The sequence below is a fragment of the Camelus bactrianus genome, chromosome 8, assembly GCF_048773025.1.
Source record: "Camelus bactrianus isolate YW-2024 breed Bactrian camel chromosome 8, ASM4877302v1, whole genome shotgun sequence".
Taxonomy (NCBI): Eukaryota; Metazoa; Chordata; class Mammalia; order Artiodactyla; family Camelidae; genus Camelus; species Camelus bactrianus.
In genome coordinates this window covers 54717943-54737658 of record NC_133546.1, presented here as the reverse complement: position 1 = coordinate 54737658, position 19716 = coordinate 54717943, and the positions used below count along the sequence as shown (strand labels likewise).

Here is a 19716-nt window from a genome sequence, read left to right as displayed (position 1 = left end):
TCAGTGACCCCAGGAAGAATGAATGTCCACATTTAGATGGTGCATTATGAGAACTTTAATCTTTCCTTAAACACAATAATGTTTTCTTTTTCTTTTATTCACATGATTTCTAAGTATATTTTTTATGCAGGATGGTTTTTCAACCTTGAGGTACAATGACTGTAAAATTTGTCTTTCAGTGACAACCGATAATCATTAACATGTGCTAAGCATCTTGCCTGTTTAGAAGGGGATACGACAAAGATCTCCCAGATGGAAAATTCTGTTAAAAGTAGAAAAGCATTTGTAATTTACTCAGTGTGGTGGTTTTATCTTTTTTTATCCTCCCTTGCTTTATAATGAAATTGTCATAGCAGTACAAAATAAAATCCTATATATAAAAAATTTTTTTTAAATTTTATCCAGCTTATATGTATCATTATTGCTTTGATTTGGCTTTTACAGATTACTGAGGAGGTTAAACTTTTTTAAATGCTTGCATTGGTCATTTGTGCTTATTTTCTGTAAAATGTCTATGCTTATCACTTGCCCATTTTTTCCTCTTTTTTGCATTTTCTTATTAAATCATAAAGTTTCCTGTGTATGATGGTTATTACCCCTTTGCTTCATTTAAACCAAAAAAAAAAAAATCTTCCTTCCTGTGCTTGTCCTTTGCCTTCATGTATGATGTCTATTAAGAATTTTAAGTTTTGTGTAGTGAATTCTTTTAATTTTTCTTTATGTATTCTGAGTTTGACATCTTATTTAGGGAAGTTTTTGTTATCCCTAAATTCTAAAAAGATCCTTCTACATTTTCTTCTGCTACTTTGAAAAATTTACGTCTCAAACTGTTAGTAATTGTTGTGTAGTATGGGGGAGCTATTGAACTCAAATTTTGTTTCCAAATCAGTATCCATGCCTCTTTCATTTAATGCTTGATTTTACTCTCCTTGCTAATTTGAAATTTAACCTTTTCTCATACATTAAAGTACCACATAGATATGGCCCGTCTCTGTTCTCCTTATTCAATATCATCTATATATTTCTGAAATAATACTGTGCTATTTCAGTTCTATGGTTAAATATTAAAGTATATGCCAGGACAATGCCCTCCCTTGTACATGTGGTGTAATTGTTAAGAACACAGATTCTAGAGGCAGTCCTGGCCAAAGCACTTTCTGCCACTAGCATGTCAGTTGAACTTTCTGTACCTCCCATTCCTTATCTGTAAAATTTTCAAGAGTATAGGATTATTCTCATCATTATATGACTACTAGGATTATAGCATTATTCATTGGTATAAATAAATGAATTAATCCATGTGAAATTATTAGATCAGTATCTATGAACACTGCCTATTACTGTTTCCCACCGGCTTCACATATATTTTTGAAAAATATGGTTATTCTTTTGCAATTTTTGCTTCATGTAAGCTTCTGCACCAGTGTTCCAATTTCCATAAGTATTACTGTGTATTTACACTTTGTTAGACAGGGCAATGGGCACTAGGTTAATTATACCTGAAATACTTTTGTGTAGCTTGGTATTACTGGGCAATGGAGCCCTGTCTTTATATGAAATTTAAAATAGAGTCAAATATATCAGTCCTTCTAGTCTGGACTTTCTACGGTTAAAGCTGCCCACTCCATCCACTGACAAACAGCTCCCAGGACTCTGATGAGAATGATTTGAAAATCTCTGCTCTGGAATAATTTTTGCCTTATTACATGATCTCTCAACACATGTAAGTTGGTCTCAGTGAACTGTGACTGAGTTACTGTGCTTTATTATCTGAGAGGAGGCTGCCATTTGGTGTACTTCATAAGAAAAGCACCCCTCGACAATATTCCAGAATTTGCAATTTCAGAAAAGAAAGCAATAAATGACCACTATTCCCATCTGTTCCAAAGCGGCATTTTACTAAAGAGGCATAATAGATTAACATGCACCATATGAAAGAATTTTTGTTTAACCAAAATCAGAAAATTCTGTTTAGATGGATTCTCACTGTAACATATGGTTAGGTGAGATGATATTATAATTATATTCACATCGCTGTGGTAAATATGCTGACTGCATTCGTCTTTTGTATAAAATACACTATTGGATTTTGTGGTCCAGCAGTGCTGTTATTGGTTGTCTTTTTGAGTTAATATAAATAGCTCCCTAAACTGTAAGTAATCTAATCAGCTTCCTGTATTTATATTTATGTCATCACTTCTGTTGAGCTAAAAATGCAACTCACTTGTTACTGTCATAAACATAGTCTGCTGGGTACAAGGAGTTACAATAGGCTATACTTGTTCTGTTGTTACACCTTGTTCAATAAAGAGACTGCATGCACTTGCGTTGTCTAAAACATGAGTTATTGTACACTGCGGGCCAAAACATAGGCTGGTTCTGGAGCATGAGCTAATAGCGCAGACTTGGGATCAGTGAGTGGCTCTCTGGGTTCCAATGAGTAAGGCAACTTCCCAGCTCATCTGAAAGAAGCACAGTCCAGCATCATCACAGCAACATGTCCATCTGTGAGTTTTAGCAGCTCTGAATGAGCGCATTGCAGAGACTGACTCGTCAGCCAGTTACTGAATGTTGCACACTGCTTTGCCTGTGTGATAATAAAAGGGACCACAGATGGGACTATTGTTTTAGGAGGGTGCCAATAGTGGACATCCTGAAGCACTGTGTCATCAAACTATACAATATCACAGGGAAAAAATGGATAATCTTCAACAAAGGGCTATTATGTAAAGCCATGCTAGATACTTTGAGCCATTTGTGAAGAAAAGAAGAATAAATTTGAATTGTTCAGTAAGGAGTGTCTCCTAGATGCCTTATAATTATTGGACAGCTCATTACAAATGTGACTCACGTAATGTGCATTTTACGATGAAGGGATTAAAATCAGTAGTTTTTAGCTGAACAATAAATGAAAACTACAGAACTTGAAACAGGGCCCTTAGAATTCACTGTACTCTAAGCGTTTTCTCTGCTCGTACCTAAAGAAACACACCTGCAATATGATTATACCCCCATGTGACATACAAGATAAGTGAGTCTTGGACATGAAGAAATTGGACCAAGATCACAACAATTTTGGAGCTAAATTCAAATTAATTTGTCTAATTTGAAAGCCTCTAGCCTAACATGAAATCATGCTTTTCTCATTGTAAGTTCAATTTTCCCCTAATCGAGCCCTCCTTAATTAGTTGGCATGTTTTGAAAATGTAATCAAATATATACAGCCAACTTCAGATGTAAACCTCCAAGTTGTAACAAAGGTTAATATCTTTGCATAGTTACCCTATTTTTTAATACAAAAGAAGCAAACTACACAGATAACACTTAATTCCCCGACATTCTAATTCTTGGTCTTATTCTTCTTGTTCCTCCTCCACAGACAACCACTATCATGAACCTGGAGTGTATTTATTCTGCCAGACAGTGTTTTTAACTCTTTTAGTACATACATATTATCTACAAGCCATTGATATTAGTTGATTATGTGCTGATCTGTATAAAAAGCATCATGCTGGGCAAGTGATTCTATAACTTTCTTCTTGTAACACGACATATAATTTAGCCAATTCATTTTAACATTAGCATAATAATATATCTATGTTTTATTTATCCATTCCCCACTGATAAATATTTAGATATCAAATTTCACCATTTTAAATAAATCGGTAGGAAACAGCTTTCTGCATATCCTTGTGCACATACATGAAGTTTCTCTAAGGTATATACCCAAGGATCTTCTCAGTGGTCAATGCCCACACTGTCCAGTGAATTATCTTAAATACAACTCCTTTGTACAATGAGTCTTTGTGCAGTACTATACTCACATAATATTCCATCAATAATTTACAAATAGGCCTATTTCTGCATATTTGCCAATGCTAAATTCTTTTGAAAAAATTTTTATTCTTTAATCTATCACTGTTATGGATTAAATGTATTCCTCCAAAACTCGTATGTTGAAATCCTCAATGTGATGGCATTATGGCTTTGGGAGTTAAGGTCATAAGGATGCAACTATCACAAATAGGATAGTGCCCTTATAAAAGAGACCCCAGAGAGCTCTCTGCTTTCTTCCATGTGAGGATACAATCAGAAAATAGCTGTCTATTAATCAGGAAGTCAGCCCTCACCAGACATCAATCATCAAATCTGCTAGCACCTTGATCTTGGATTTTCCAGCTTCCAGAGCTGTGAGAAATAAACGTTTGTTGTTTAAGCCACCAAGTCTATGGTATGTTTCTTGCAGCCTGAACTAAGATAGCTAGCTAGCTAGATCTTTATATATATATAAATAAAATAAATGAATATCACAGTGTTCACCAACAAGATCAAAAGATAGAACACTATTGGTCCCTTAGAAGTTGCTTGTCTCTGTCAGATCACATCACTCTCACCCTCTGGAATGACTTCTGTGTTTATCATTCTCTTTTTCCAAATAGATTTTACCATATGGGTATGAATATCTAGTTTTAAAAATCTGAGTAGCAAGCACAAACCTACAAATGAACAAATGCAACTTGTAATAATCTTAAATGTGAGTCAGAGAAATTTGCACAGTTGAAATATGGGTTCTATCCACATACCATCAAATGCTGGAGAAAAATACTGTGTCAAACGGTGGTTAGCATGTGAAATGCTGGTAGAAAATATGCTCCAGCATTCTTCAGACCATGTGATGAGTCAGGGAAGGAGGAAGATGTAAGCAATAATTAAAAAACAATATAGACAAGGCTCTCCAAAAGAAATTATATACGTACATATGTATATGTATAACTGAATCGCTTTGCTGTACACCTGAAACTAACATCGTAAATCGACTACACTTCAATAAAAAATAAGAATAAAAAAGAAATTTTTAATTCAATTGACAGGACTTTTTAAGAATATTCAATTGCATTTTTAAAAAAGAACATTGGTAAAAACCGACAATATAAAGCCATTTGCAGCAACATGGATGCTCCTGGAGAATGTCATTCTAAGTGAAGTAAGCCAGAAAGAGAAAGAAAAATATCATATGAGATAGCTCATATGTGGAATCTAAAAAAAACCAAAAACAAACAAACAAACAAAACAAAACATAAATACAAAACAGAAACAGACTCATAGACATAGAATACAAACTTGTAATTGCCAAGGGGGCAGGGGGTGGGAAGGGATAGACTGGGATTTCAAAATGTAAAATAGATAAACAAGATTATACTGTATAGCACAGGGAAATACATACAAGATCTTATGGTAGCTAACAGAGAAAAAAATGTGACAATAAATATATATATATGTTCATGTATAACTGAAAAAGTATGCTCTACACTGGAATTTGACACATTGTAAAATTATTGTAAATCAATAAAAAATGTTTAAAAAACATTGGTTTTTTAAGTTTTATATTAATATAAACTATACACAGAACTAAAATTTTAAAGTTCTGTTTGATTTGGTTTGCCCTGAATATTTAGGTCAAAGTTTATGCAAATAGGAATTTTCACTGGCCCTGAAGAGGAATAGTTGAAACTTTTGGTTCAAAATACATCACAATTTCTAATATATTTAATACACACAACACACACATATATATAAAATTTCTACCCCTGCTGCTGAAAGTTCTTTCAATGAGCATGTATACCCAACCTATACTACCCAATTTGATCAGAACTTTGGATTCCAACTAGAATTCAATACTATCCAAAAAATTTAAAACAAAGGTAGACTTCAATTGTTAATTGACATTCTCTAGCAGATATTAATATATGTTACATCACAAAAATGTAATATAACAATAAAAGTTTTCACAAAGTTGTGTAGTAATTATATGCTGTGGGAGCTTAATATAATTTTTCATGGCACACCTTCTTATTTTGATTAATATTTCCTTTGTGTATCATTACTCTTCTAGAGACTGAATGAACTTAAAATTGATTACTCAGTTTAACTATATTACTTGTAAATCAACAAAATTCAAAATAAAGGAAAAAAAATTGTGCTTACTTTCTAATAAGTCTACATGACAAATATAAACATACTCTGATTTAAAATAATATTTTTGAGCCATAAAAATACCTGGTAATACTCTAAATAAAATAGAACTTCAGCTTTTAAAGGGCTTCAAGTCAGAAGGTTATTAAATTTTTAAAAATTCAGACTTAAACAAATTACAAAAAAGAATGATAGCTTACATGTGAAGAAATTTGGCATCCCCATACGTTCATATTTTGGAGTTACAGTCTTTTTAGAGTAAATTAATAAATTATAGCAATTTTTGCAATGGAATGAATGCCAGGATTCATTGACATAAGAATATAATTTTGATTTATTAACTACCACATGCAAAATGATTATATGATCTACTTTTAAAAAATGTGTGGGTTTTGCACAGCAAAGGAAACTCTAAACAAAACAAAAAGACAACCTATGGAATGGGAAAAAATATTTGCTAATGATGCAACAGACAAGGGTTTAATCTCCAGAATATACAAACTGTTCATACAACTTAATAACAAAAAACAATCAACCCAATCCAAAATTGGGCAGAACATCTAAACAAGCATATCTCCAATGAAGACATACAAATGGCCAATAGGCACATGGAAAAATACTCAATATCGCTAATTATCAGAGAAATGCAAGTCAAAACTACAATGAGGTATCACCTCACACCAGTCAGAATGGCCATCATTTAAAAGTCCACAAACAGTAAATGCTGGAGAGGGTGTGGAGAAAAGGGAACCCTCCTACACTATTAGTGGGAATGTGGTTTGGTGAAGCCAATATGGAAAACACTATGGAGATTTCTCAAAAAACTAAAAATAGAGTTACCATATGATCCAACATACCCACTCCTGGGCATATATTCAAAGGGAACTCTAATTCGAAAAGATATATGCACCCCAATGTTCATAGCAGCACTATATACAGTAGCCAAGACACGGAAACAACCTAAACATCCATTGACAGATGATTGGATAAAGAAGTTGTAATAGATATATTTTATATATAAATGTAAGATAGATATATATAATGGAATACTACTCAGCCATAAAAAAGAATAAAATAATGCCATTTTCTGCAATATGGATGGACCTGGACATCATCATTCTAAGTGAAGTAAGCCAGAAAGAGAAAGAAAATACCACATGATATCACTTATACATGGAATCTATAAAACAGACATAAATGAGCTTATTTACAAAATAAAAACAGACTCACAGACACAGAAAACAAACTTGTGGTTGACAATGAGAAGGGAGTAGGAAGGGATAAATTGGGAGTTTGAGATTTGCAAATACTAACTACTATATAGAAAATAGATAAGTGACAAGTTTACACTGTACAGCACAGGAAACCATATTCAATATCTTGTAACCTATAATGAAAATAAATATATGTATGTATATGTATGACTGAAACTTTATGCTGTACAACAGAAATTGGTACAATATTACAAACTGACTATACTTCAATTAAAAAATTAATATAAAGGTGTGTATATATAAGTGAATATGAACATAGATAATCATCAGATCATTCTGAACAATGAAATCAGTGGTGATTTTATCTTCTCTTTTTTTAATCTGCATTTGAAACAACTTTGTTATAATAGAAGCTACTTTTACATAAACTATCAGTCTAATTACATGGTAGTTTTATCCTGGAGTCCTAGAACCTCTGATTTACTCTCTCTCTCTCTTTTTTTTTTTTTTTTTCAGGAAAGTAAAGTGAGGATTTATAAAATGATAAGATTCTCTCCAGGGTACAGTGAACAGACTCAGATGAGTAGCTGCCCTGGGTTTCTTTGGCAAGCTGTTTACACAGAGTGTAAAAATGAGTTGGCAGAACATTTATTTGATTCTCTCTTGCATGCACCATAAAAATATCTCCCTAGGCAAACAGAGACAGCAAAATATTTATGGCCAATCATATTCTCCTATTATTAAAATATCTCCTTAAAATAAGTTTCATGCCTTATTACAAGTGTCATTATGTATTTATTTGTTATATTTAGAAAGCCCTGAAAAAAGCATGTATATAGTATTTAGGTAAGATACTCAATGCATTTGACAAAGAAATGAAAAAAGTTACCGTATAAGTATTAGAAAGGAAGAGATAAATATCATCATCATTGCAGATATGATTGCTTATCTGAAAAGCATACAAAAATAAACTGAAAAACTCTTGGAACTTAGAGTTCATTAGATGGCTAGCTATAAATAAAATAAAAATAGCTTTTGAAATAACTGTTGTAGAAAAGTGTGTTACACCTCAGTGTTACAGCTCAGTTGTGACAGCAACCTGGATCCGAGCAAGAGACAAGCAGCACTCAGAGAGTTGGAGAACTCAGGTCTGTTTATTACACCAACGGGCCCAGAGGAGTTAACACTCCAAGCTCTGGACCCCTTCTGTAGGTTTGCACAGGCTTTTATAGGCTACCAGTCTAGACTTTGCAACATTTTGTAACATCATATGCAAATAAGGTATAACAAAGGTGACTAATTGGAAACAAACTTTGTAGAAATGGACCAATCAGGAGTGACGGAAATGGTCCAATCAGGAGTGGGCTCCACGCAAATGAAGCACTACAAATGAATCAATCAGGAGTTAGCTCAGGGAACCAATAGAATCTTAGGGGTAAGTTCCGCTTTCCTAGAAGTAAGCTGTTTCAGAGTTTAAAAAGCAAGGTAATGCCACTGGGCCAGAGAATCAGATGGTGCTGGCAGGAGAGTAGTGGCCCTGCCTGGGGGTCCTGCTGGCCTTTTTCATGGGGCTTCCCACATCATAATAGGAAACAAACATAACATCAAAACCTGGCAATCTGATGCACTCAGTAAGTCTGCGAGCTCTCTGATATCTTACAATAAATCAACTTTTATCTAAAATAAGATTTGATTCCATTGTTGACAACTAAAATCTTCATCTAGATCTAATATTTTTGACAAATTTAAGGGAGAAGTGTTAGATAAATAGATAAACATATCTAAAATGATATCTATACAAGTAGACAAATATCAAGAGTGCGTATACTCTAGAGCATGACATTTGGGGTGATTTTCACCTCACTAATTTTTAAATTTTTATTGTACTAGTAATGTGCATTTCCTACAAAGTAATTATGCAGTATAAAGTAGAAAATATCAGTAGACTTGTCAAGCAGAAAGAATATAACGTCCTCATTTAGTATGGCCATAATTAAACAGTAAATATACCAAAAGAAAAATAGTCTCTGTGGCAGATAGCTAGCTGTCTTCCAAACTAACACACAAGCAAATAAAAGCACATCTGTTGCCTCTTCTGGGAGACAAAGCCAGACTGCCGTTCTCAGCCTTCCTTGCAGTTGGGTGTGGACACATGATTATTTTAATGAATAGACTATAAGTGGAAGTGATGTGACCATTTTCAAGACTGGCCCATATAAACATCCCACCATCAACCCTCCCTCTCCAACCCCCTTGTTCTGGCTGATGGCAATGCCCTGATGACCTTGGAATCGACATATTAAAAGTGATAGAGTAGCCAATGATTCACCCTGAATGTCTATAGAGAAGGGTTAGCTATCAATATAGATAATAGCCCAGGATTTTTTAGATTAGAAAAAAACTTTTTTTAAGGCACGGAAATTTTGGTGTCTATTCAGTCAGCCTACTGAACACAAATGCAGTCTCCATCTCTCACCTCATCTACCTTTCCCTCTAGCCTCATCTTTTCAAATCAAGATTACTTGTGGTATTACTCTATGCCTTTTATTTACTTTTCCAAAAGAACTATCTGCCTTCAGTGCCTGGAGACTTTTAAAAAGTCTCATCTGTAACATAACTAACAGAAACTGTCCAAATTTAGAATAAAGTTGGTGTTTTCCCCCCAGCTTCAAAGCTGATAAATTATTTTTATAGTTTTATTTTTATATGGACATTCCTATTATTTAAAGAAAGAAGACTACATGATTCTTCTTACACTGACATATTTTACTAAAACATTGATTTGGAATTCTTTTTTCTTTTTTTCTATTAGTTAGTCTTTAATTTTTCTGTAATAAACATGAATTACTTATGCAATTTTTAATGAGAAAAAGGGGGTAACGTGTTTTAAAGTAGATACCTATTTCCATGTTCACATATAGTGTTGAATTTAATTAAACCCAAGTTCAGATACAGACAAAAATTTCTGGCATTGTCAATCTGGCTTTCATTTCTCATCAAAATCATGTGCACAGGCCTGTCATGGTCTCACAGACACTGGCATGACAGTGTGCATGTGGAGAATGCTCTCTCTTTCTAATTTTCACCTTCAATTCTCTAACTTTGTCCAAAATTAGGAACTGAAAAGCAGTTTTGGTGGCACCAAATCTGGAGTTTTTAGATTTAGCTATATATCGATTTGAGATTAATAGGGAGCCTAACTAGTTTTTCAGATGTCCTGTCTTTGGGAAATATATTTAACCTTCAAACACCTGGCTGAAACTGTGTTTTTGGAATGAAATACTTCCTTAGTAACAAATTATTATAGTTAAAAACAACTGGCACTGTCAATAGCACAATCTATGATCAATCCTAGAAGTGTATCCTCTGCAGTTCTCTCAATTTAGATGATACACTGAGCCATATACAATGATAGATCTTTCTGAAATTTTATGATCTGTCTTGAGCAGAAGGTTATGTAGTGTTGTCAGGCATCAGAGTGATGTGTACTCCACAAAAATTTGTCATATCATAGAAAGCTTAAACTTAGGCAGGAAGTATATGACTTTCCTTGTTCTATCTGATCTCACTGAGTTACTATATTTTGTTTTATATTTCAAGAGCATCTACCACTGAAAAGGCAGCACATTTTAAAAATAATGGTGAAAATCCAGAAATGGTATTTCATAATTTGGACTTTGTTAGTCTCTAATTTCCACCATAGGGTTTTTGTTTTTTTTTTTTAAAGAAGGAGAGCAAACCATTTACATTTTTATTACTTGTCACTAACTTTTCCCCCAAAGAAGGAATTTCGATATTGCACAAATCTAGGATTTTGTCTTTAAAAATTGCAATTAAATGTGCTGTGTATATACAATGGAATATTACTTATCCATAAAAATAATGTTCTAATATATGCTACAACCTACACAAAACTTGAAAAGTTCATGCCAAATGAAATAACCCAGATGAAAAAGGACAAATATTGCATGATTCCACCTACAGGAAATATCTAGAAGAGGCAATTTAATACAAACAGAAAGAAGATTAGAAGTGAATTGGTGTTGGAGACAAGAGTTAGTTACTCCTTAATGGTTATAGAATTTTTATTTGAGTTGACAAAAAAGTTTTGAAAATAGATATTGATAATGGTTGTACAACATTGTGAATGTTATTAGTGCCACTGAAATGTACACTTAAAAATGGTTAAAATGGCAAATTTAATATTACATATTTTACCATAATAAAAAAACTGAAAAACTGCAATTAATGAGCAGTGGCATGGTCAAAAAAGGTATAGCATCTAATTTTATCCCCAGGACAACCTTGGCATTTCGAACTTGGATTAAAACATTTATTTCTGTTCATTAATGTAATCAAGAATTGAGAATATTTCAAATAATCATATTACTAACATTGACTAGTAATACTGAAAAAAAAAACCAAACCTCTAGACTTTGTGGAAATAAATAACCATGTTTTAGGTATCTACACTATAATTTTAAAAGTTCTTCCCCAAATATCAGGGTTAAGTTTTTGAAACAGATATAAGAATTACTGATTAAATAAATTAAGAATTTATTTGCAGAGGTGGAATATGAATATTCTTATCAAATTTTTAAAATATATTTTAAGCACATACTCATATAACCATAATAAAGACAGAATACTCAAAGATTTACAAGATAAAAATATAAAAATAAAAAATAAAGGCAGAATGCTAAATAAACAGGCAATCAGTAACATTTTACTTTTCCAAAATTAGATTAAGAATGATTATCCAATATATTTGGTTTGATATTTGATTCCAAGAGAATTCTTTGAAATGAAGCCAATACATTTTTCATGACCATCAAGTAATGGAGATAGTCAAGCAGAACAGAGGGAGAAAAACCACTGAGACAAAGCAGTCCTCTCATTGTTCTTCCTTGCAAATAATGGTGACATTCAGGATTGTTAAAATTGAACTGTGAAAGTTTAATTTTCAATTATCTGTTTGAGGCTTCAGCGAGTTCATATTCCTTGACCAACCAGTTTCGTTGCATTGATAGACTAAGGGCTTCTGCATGGCTTTTTACTTTTGAAGAAAGTGTGATATCCATGCATAGACGTCTTTTTCTCTTTTGCAGGCTACTTTCCAGCCACTTATATATGCATAGAAAATATCTGAAGTCTTACTTAGAGTTCATTTTTTTTCTTGAATGCCACTACTCTGTTAGATAGGTTTAAATTTTAGTATAAAAAATATCAATTATTTTTATAGTTTTTTCCCATTGGTTCCAAAGCTCCTTTCTCTCTTATCACTTTAATATAATCACGTCTTTAAAGCTTCTCCTAATACAGTCTAAGAATGAGAATTTAACTATTGGAACCATCACCTGGTTCAATGTCACTGAATCTTCCCCAATTAAAAAAAAAAGATTCTTATGAAACAGCATAGATAGCCCGAAAATAAACCCACAAACTTTTGGTCAATTAATCTTTGACAAAGGAGGCAAGAACATACAATGGAGTAAAGACAGTCTCTTCAACAAATGGTTTTAGAAAACTGGATAACTGCATGTAAATCAATGAAGTTAGAACACCCCCTCACACCATACACAAAAATAAACTCAAAATGGCTTAAAGATCTAAACGTAAGATAAGACACTATAAACCTCTTAGAAAAAAAACAGGCAAAGCATTATCCAACACAAATCTCAGCAATGTTCTCCTAGGGCAGTCTACCCAAGCAATAGAAACAAAAGCAAAAATAAACAAATGGGACCTAATTAAACTTATAAGCTTTTGCACAGCAAAGGAAACCATAAGAAAAACAAAACAAAACAAAACAAAAAACAACCTTCAGAACAGGAGAAAATATTTGCAAAAGATGAGAGTGGCAAGGGCTTAATTTCCAGAATATATAAACAGCTCATACAACTTAATAAGAAAAAAACAAACAACGCCATCCAAAAATGGGCAGAAGATCTAAACAAGCAATTCTCCAATGAAGACACACAAATGGCCAACAGGCACATGAAAAAAATGCTCAATATTGCTAATTATCAGAGAAATGCAAATCAAAACTACAAAGAAGTATCACCTCACACCAGTCAGAATGGTCATCATTCAAAAGTTCACAAACAATAAATGCTGGAGAGGCTGTGGAGAAAAGGGAGCCTTCCTACACTGCTGGTGGGAATGCAGTTTGGTGTAGCCATTATGGAAAACAGTATGGAGATTCAAAAGACTAAAAATAGACTTACCATAGGATCCAGCAATCCCACTCCTGAGGACTGTGACATTTGCCTTTACCTATCACTTTGTAAGACTATACAGTTCTAAAAGACAAATTCATGCTGTTGTTCTCACTAAAATATTTACATCCCTTTTAAGCACCAAAGTTCTATTTGGCACATAACAATTAATTAGGTCATAAATTCACTAGTTACATTTTAGTGTTCTTAATAAGATTTCAAAGAAATGAAATTCTCATCAGCAATACATCCACAAATCATATTTTAGAATGTTACTTCTGAAGGTAATAATTTCAATATCTTATTGATTCTAATTACATGCAATTTGAAGGGCACACTTTTCTGACACTGACAACAAGTTCTAGGGCTGCAACAAATCTAGCCCTCAATACCAAATATACTATGTGGGAAAGTGATCAATAATTCACCATTGAAAATCACCTATAACTAAGATTCATAAACTCAAAAAAAGTAGAAATATATAAGCTACATATGATTACCATATAATACAAATACAATACAATGATTTGTCTAGATTTTGAATTATGTGTCTTGCAATAAATAATAACCATGTATTAGATACAGCAGTCTGTGCTACCTTTAACTAAAAGAGTTTAGATTACAGTGCTTCAAGCAAAAACAGAAGCTTATTATTCTCTCTCATGTAACAGCCTCAGGTGTAGGGGCTATCAGAGGAGTTCTGCTCTATGAAATCATGCAAGGATGCAGATTCCAACCTGCTGTCTGTCATGTCTTCAGTTAGTGTTTTTATCTGCATCATTGCAGCAAACACACGCCATAACGTCTATGTTTCCATTTGAGCCAAGAGTGGAAAAAATAAGTGAATGGTGAGCGATTTCCCTTGTAAAAGTTGTGAATGCTTGTAAGGTCGCAAACATAACTTACCTTCACATTCCGTGAGCCAGAATGTAGTCACACAGCTAAAGCTGGCTCTGAGGGAGGCCAGGAAATACAGTCTGTGGCTGGATAGAGATAGCTGAACTTAAACTTGGAGGTTTCTGTTACTGCAAGGAAAAAAAGAACATATACTGTAGACAATCTATGTGTGTGTTGTAGATTGCTATCCTACTTTCTGTGCCCGGGGAAGCAGTGAAAAGATCTTTTGTACAGATGCCTTCTGAAAACCTTTACAGTAAGAGGCCACTGACAAATTTAGAATGCAGGATATTAAAGGTTTCACCATGTTTTCCTTATCTAATTCCAATGGTTTTCTTTAAGATACCTTTTCTTATTTTAAGTTTCTCTTCCTAGTCCATGCTTCCTGAAGAAAACTTAGCGAAAAGCAGAGTTTACTCCTCAGCCCAAATGGAACTCCAAGAAATAAAACTGCTACTGCTTGGGTATCCCAACACCCAAGGAACCCACAACAATTGCTTCTCAGAGGTGTTCCTAAGTGTAGTAAGCTGCTGTGACCCAGACACTAAAGTTACATTCATTCATTCACCACTCTGCATTCATTTTTTTTTTATTGAAGTATAGTCAGTTCATGATGTTGTGTCAATTTCTGGTGTACAGCACAATACTTCACTCACACATAAACATACATATATTCGTTTTCCTATTCTTTTTCACTGTAAGCTACTACAAGATACTGAATATAGTTCCCTGTGCTGTACAACCACTCTGCATTCTGAACTGCACCACTTCTTACTCTCCACTGCTACGGTCCTGTATCAAGCTATGATTGCCAGTCACCAGGTCTGCTGCAACTGGTCACTCCACTTGTATCTTTCCCCCTGCAAGAAATTTTTCACATAGTACCCCAAATGATTATGAAATACATAACATCACCATCCTACTGAAACTCTCCATTGACATCCCCTTCCAGGCTTTGGCCCCAGCCTGCCTCTTCCACCCTGTTTTCTACCACTCTGCTGAACAACCAGAACTCCTGTGTTACCTCTTTCATTGCATAAAGGATGACCTAGATCATATGATTTCTTCTTCTCATGCTCAAGGACCTAATCTCTGTGTCTTCATTATTGAAGACTGCAGTAATGCCAACTTTAAGCCCTGTGATAGACCTCCTGTGTTTAATGATTAGAGTATTTTCTAGCTATCCTCTGAAAAGAAATTGAGCGGGGACATCAGCCTGGGTTTGAACTTTTAACTAACTAGTAACCAGGGGGCGTGTCTAGGCCTTTGAGATAATCATCTTACAGATAGTTACTTTGTTTTCTAACTTGCTCCTCATATTTCTCTTCATTACTAGATTCCATTGGAATTTAAGTTCTTTTTTTAGTGAAGAAGTAAAAGCTATGTGTCAATATGGTGCAGAAGGGAAGCCTAGGGGATGGTGCACTAGTAGAATGAACTCAATCTCTTACGTTTTAAAAAGCAGAGCAGTATGGAGACTGGAGGAATTTCCACTACATGTCCCTTACTACCAATATAATCGGTATGAATTGCTCCCGAATAATTGGTATTTCGTAAATGTCACATTGCTTTATTATTTTTATAAATGATTTGAGCCTTACTTACCAAATAAAAAAATTCCATATCAGTAATATTTCTCGGTTGTTTCCCACCCTTTAGATTTGGGCCATGCAAGTTCTCAGAAAATGGGGGAGAGCTCTTGTCTTCAATTGGTGGTATCAAAAAAGAGGTCACTCCTCACTTCCATCTTTGACATAGCTTGCTTCCACACCAGAACTTTGTACAACCTGAAAGTGTAAGACTTCCAAGTACAAAGATCCATGTTTTCTTCCACTGGTTTCTTTTTCCCAGGGAGGCAAAATATATAATGGTAAATAATATAGAACTTGGAATCAGGATGCCCCAAGATTTGAATCCTGGCACCAGGTAACTTATTGGCTATGTGATCTTGGACATATTATTTAACCTTTCTTTACCTCAATTTCCTCATCTATAAACTTAGTATAAAAACAGAATCCATCTCAAGGTTCTTATGAAGATAAAACAGGATAAAGTTGAAGACGTTCTCAGAATTTTGCACAGGGTAAGTCCTCAGTAAATGTTAGTTTATTATTGTTGTGGTGATAGATGTAGCTCTGAAACCCAGAGCAGAGAACTACCCCCATCATGCCTCCTCCATTTAATGCCATTTAATTCCCTGGTTAGGTAGGAGGAAAGGTGGAAAGTGGGCTACCAGTTTTGTAATGATTCTATAGGTGGAGAAAAAAATAATGAAATTAAATTTGCACTAAAGACTGCAGAGTCTTTATCTATTAATAAATGACTTTGCTACACTAATCTCTCCCTCTCCTCCAATATTCCCTTTCATGCCCCACTCTCAACTTTGTCCTCATCATCTAAGGTCTTGGCCCCTTCCTCGGGTCAGACATACACTATCCCTACCTCAAGGATAGCAAGTCCTAGTCCCTTCTTAGATCTTGTAGACTGTAACCTCTGCTGCTTTGAGCCTTACCCAGATGCCATCTGCTCTGTTCCTAGAGATTGCAGTGGAGACATTAGGTTGATTCCCAGGGTGAGAAACAGAAGGACTAGGGCTGCAACTCTAGTCTTCCTCAACCACTGAGAAGAGCTGCAGCTAAATTATTTAACTGCAAATATAACTCAACATCATGAGATTCAGATTATTTCTTGAAAATCAGACAGTCTAGTCTACACATAAAACATGTATTTATTCTTTCGTTCTGTAGCACGATGAAAGGCCACCAAACTGACTAAACTACATACATGTTCATCTGGACAAAGGACACCATGTTCATATAATTATTTTCTAGTCTGGTCAATTTTTTCTTTACAATAATTACAGTTTTATGCCAACACATCCTGAAAATGGCAATTTTACAGTACAATTATATACAGGCACATGTTACACAGTTCATATTCTTCAATTTTCTCTCTAGAGGGATTGGCCTGAGGGGTGGGGTTGTGAAAATGGAAGGATTACGGACTATCTGAAAGCAAGAAGTTCAGAAAGATCTGTATTTTAAACATCAACTCACTACTTACAAGTTACGTGCTCTTAAGCACGGTTTAATCTTTCTGAACCTTAGTTTTTCTAATTCAAAAATGTAGATACTTATATTCATTATTTAATATTAGATCTAAGTAAAAGATATACCCAGGAGTAAGTTAGACTTCAGAATATCCATTTTAATCTTGGTACTCTAGATCAGAAAGCACTGATTAAATTATAAAGTCAAAATTAGGCACCTTTTTTATTCCCCCCACAACCAGACAAAGCAGTTGAACAATTTCAGCATGTTCCACATAGCACGGGAGAAGCAGGCAGCCCCCAGAAGAGACTGTATCCTACAGGTGCTGAGTTCTACTAGCTTCACTACTTAGAAATAGAATTTCTCTTCCCATGAGGAGAAGCCGATGAAAGGACAGGATGGCAGTGAGACCAGCAACTTTTCCTCCAATACTGTTCTCTCCTGGGAAGAGTAGCTGCTCAGCTGTGAGGAAAATTGTCAAGTGAAAGACAGAAATAACTCTCCAATGCCAGCTTCACTGGACACTTGCAAGAACTAAAGAGGATAGTAGTAAATCTTTAGCAGAGCACTGGTAATATAAAGGAAGTTGTGTATATTGTGAATTGTTGTTACTGTGTTGTTATAATAAAGTCCGACAAGTCTGAAATGAAGTTGGTCAAGAATTTGTCTTAATGTACAGTGAGCCTGTTGCTTCCCTAATGAAGTAAATCCAACTTTGTCAAGCTACACAGGCCATGTTATAGTCCCTCCACCCCATCCATCCCCACCCCTCTATCCCACCTCCATCCCCAGCTTCATATAGCTTTAAATTTCATTGTTAAATTAGCCAATTTCTGATCTTCTAGAAGGGAACATAATTCACTCTTCCAGTGTCCTGCTTCCCCACATCCTATAGATTTCAGCTACTTAAATATTCTACTAAGCAGTGTGCTCAGCGGTCCTGCTGATCTGTCTCTCAATTCAACAGTGTTTGGACGGAACAGACCCAGGGACGCCCCCTGCTCCAGCCTCGGACCACCCTTCAACCTTTTTTTCCAGTTGCAACCTCCAGAACCAGCCACTCTGTTACCCTTGGCCTCCGTGACCAGCCAACACCATTTTTTTTTAGCTTAACCCGTTATTACCAATTAACCCCGAGCTCCCAGATTCGTCAGAATTATTCCTCTGAGGTGGAAGCCACTGTCAACTGCCTGGTTAACGTGCATCTGCGGGCCTCCTGCACCTACCTCTCTCTGGGCCTCAATTTCCACGGCGAGGATATGGCTCTGGAGGGCTGGGCCACTTTTTCTGCGAGTGAGCCAGGGAGAAGCACGGAGGGCACCTGGCGTTTCTTGAAAATGCAAAACCAGCACAGGCGGCCGCGCCCTCTTCCAGGACCCTCAGAAGCCATCTCAAGAGGAGTGGGAGGAAACCCAGGACGCTGTGGAAACGGCCATTCCCATGGAGAAGAACCTGAACCACGCTCTTTCGGACCCACACGCCCCGGGTTCTGCCCGCCCAGACCCCCACCTCTGTGACTTCCGGGAGAGCCGCTTCCTGGCAGAGCAGGTGAAACTCATCAAGAAGATGGGCGACCACCTGACTAACCTCCGCAGGCTGGCTGATCCCCAGGCTGGGCTGGGAGAGTATCTCTTCGAGAGGCTCACCCTCACGCAAGACCAGGAGCCTCCGCAACGCAGCGGCCTTGGGGGAGCCCCTCTGGTGTCAGGGCTTCTGCCTGAAACCTCTCTCTGCAGCCACTGGGCAGCTTTTTAACTGCCCAGCAGCCCTCTCCCAAGCCTTGGACCAAATGGAAATAATAAAGCTTTTTGCAGCAGTGAAAAACAAAACAAAACAAAACAAAACAAAGCAAAGCAAAACAAAACAAAAAAAACCACTAAATAAAATTTTAAGCAAGACTTAGTTTTCATTTAATATAGAAGACATAAAACAAATGTTCATAGTTTAGTATTGGCCTAGCAGATAATTTAATTTAATTTTATTGTATATTCTTCAATTTGTACACACTTTCCTTTTATAATGATACTATTTTTCAGACTCGAGATATATATTAAGAACTTATTTTCCCTGTGAATATCTCATTTTGCCTTGTCAAAACCACAAACTAGATTTTTTGGCTATCAATTTGAAATTATAGTTAACAAGAGGTCATTATCACTTCCACCTGTCAACCCAACCCTCAACCCCGCAAACATCATGCTTATAAATGACGATGTTTTTCTATAGGAGTACTCTCACTGATACAGAAAAAGTAAATTGTTTATAGGAAAAATGATTTAAAAATTTGAGCATGAGTTTCATAGTTATAAAACAGTCTTTAAAATATAAACTGCCTGATTTTTGGCAAAGAATTATTGGATTACC

General features: G+C 35.3%; 1 pseudogene; it reads left to right on the top strand.

The window, feature by feature from the left end:
* The first annotated feature begins 16199 nt into the window (after positions 1-16199).
* LOC123614947 (ferritin light chain pseudogene) lies at positions 16200-19215 on the top strand (annotated as a pseudogene).
* The last annotated feature ends 501 nt before the right edge of the window (positions 19216-19716 follow it).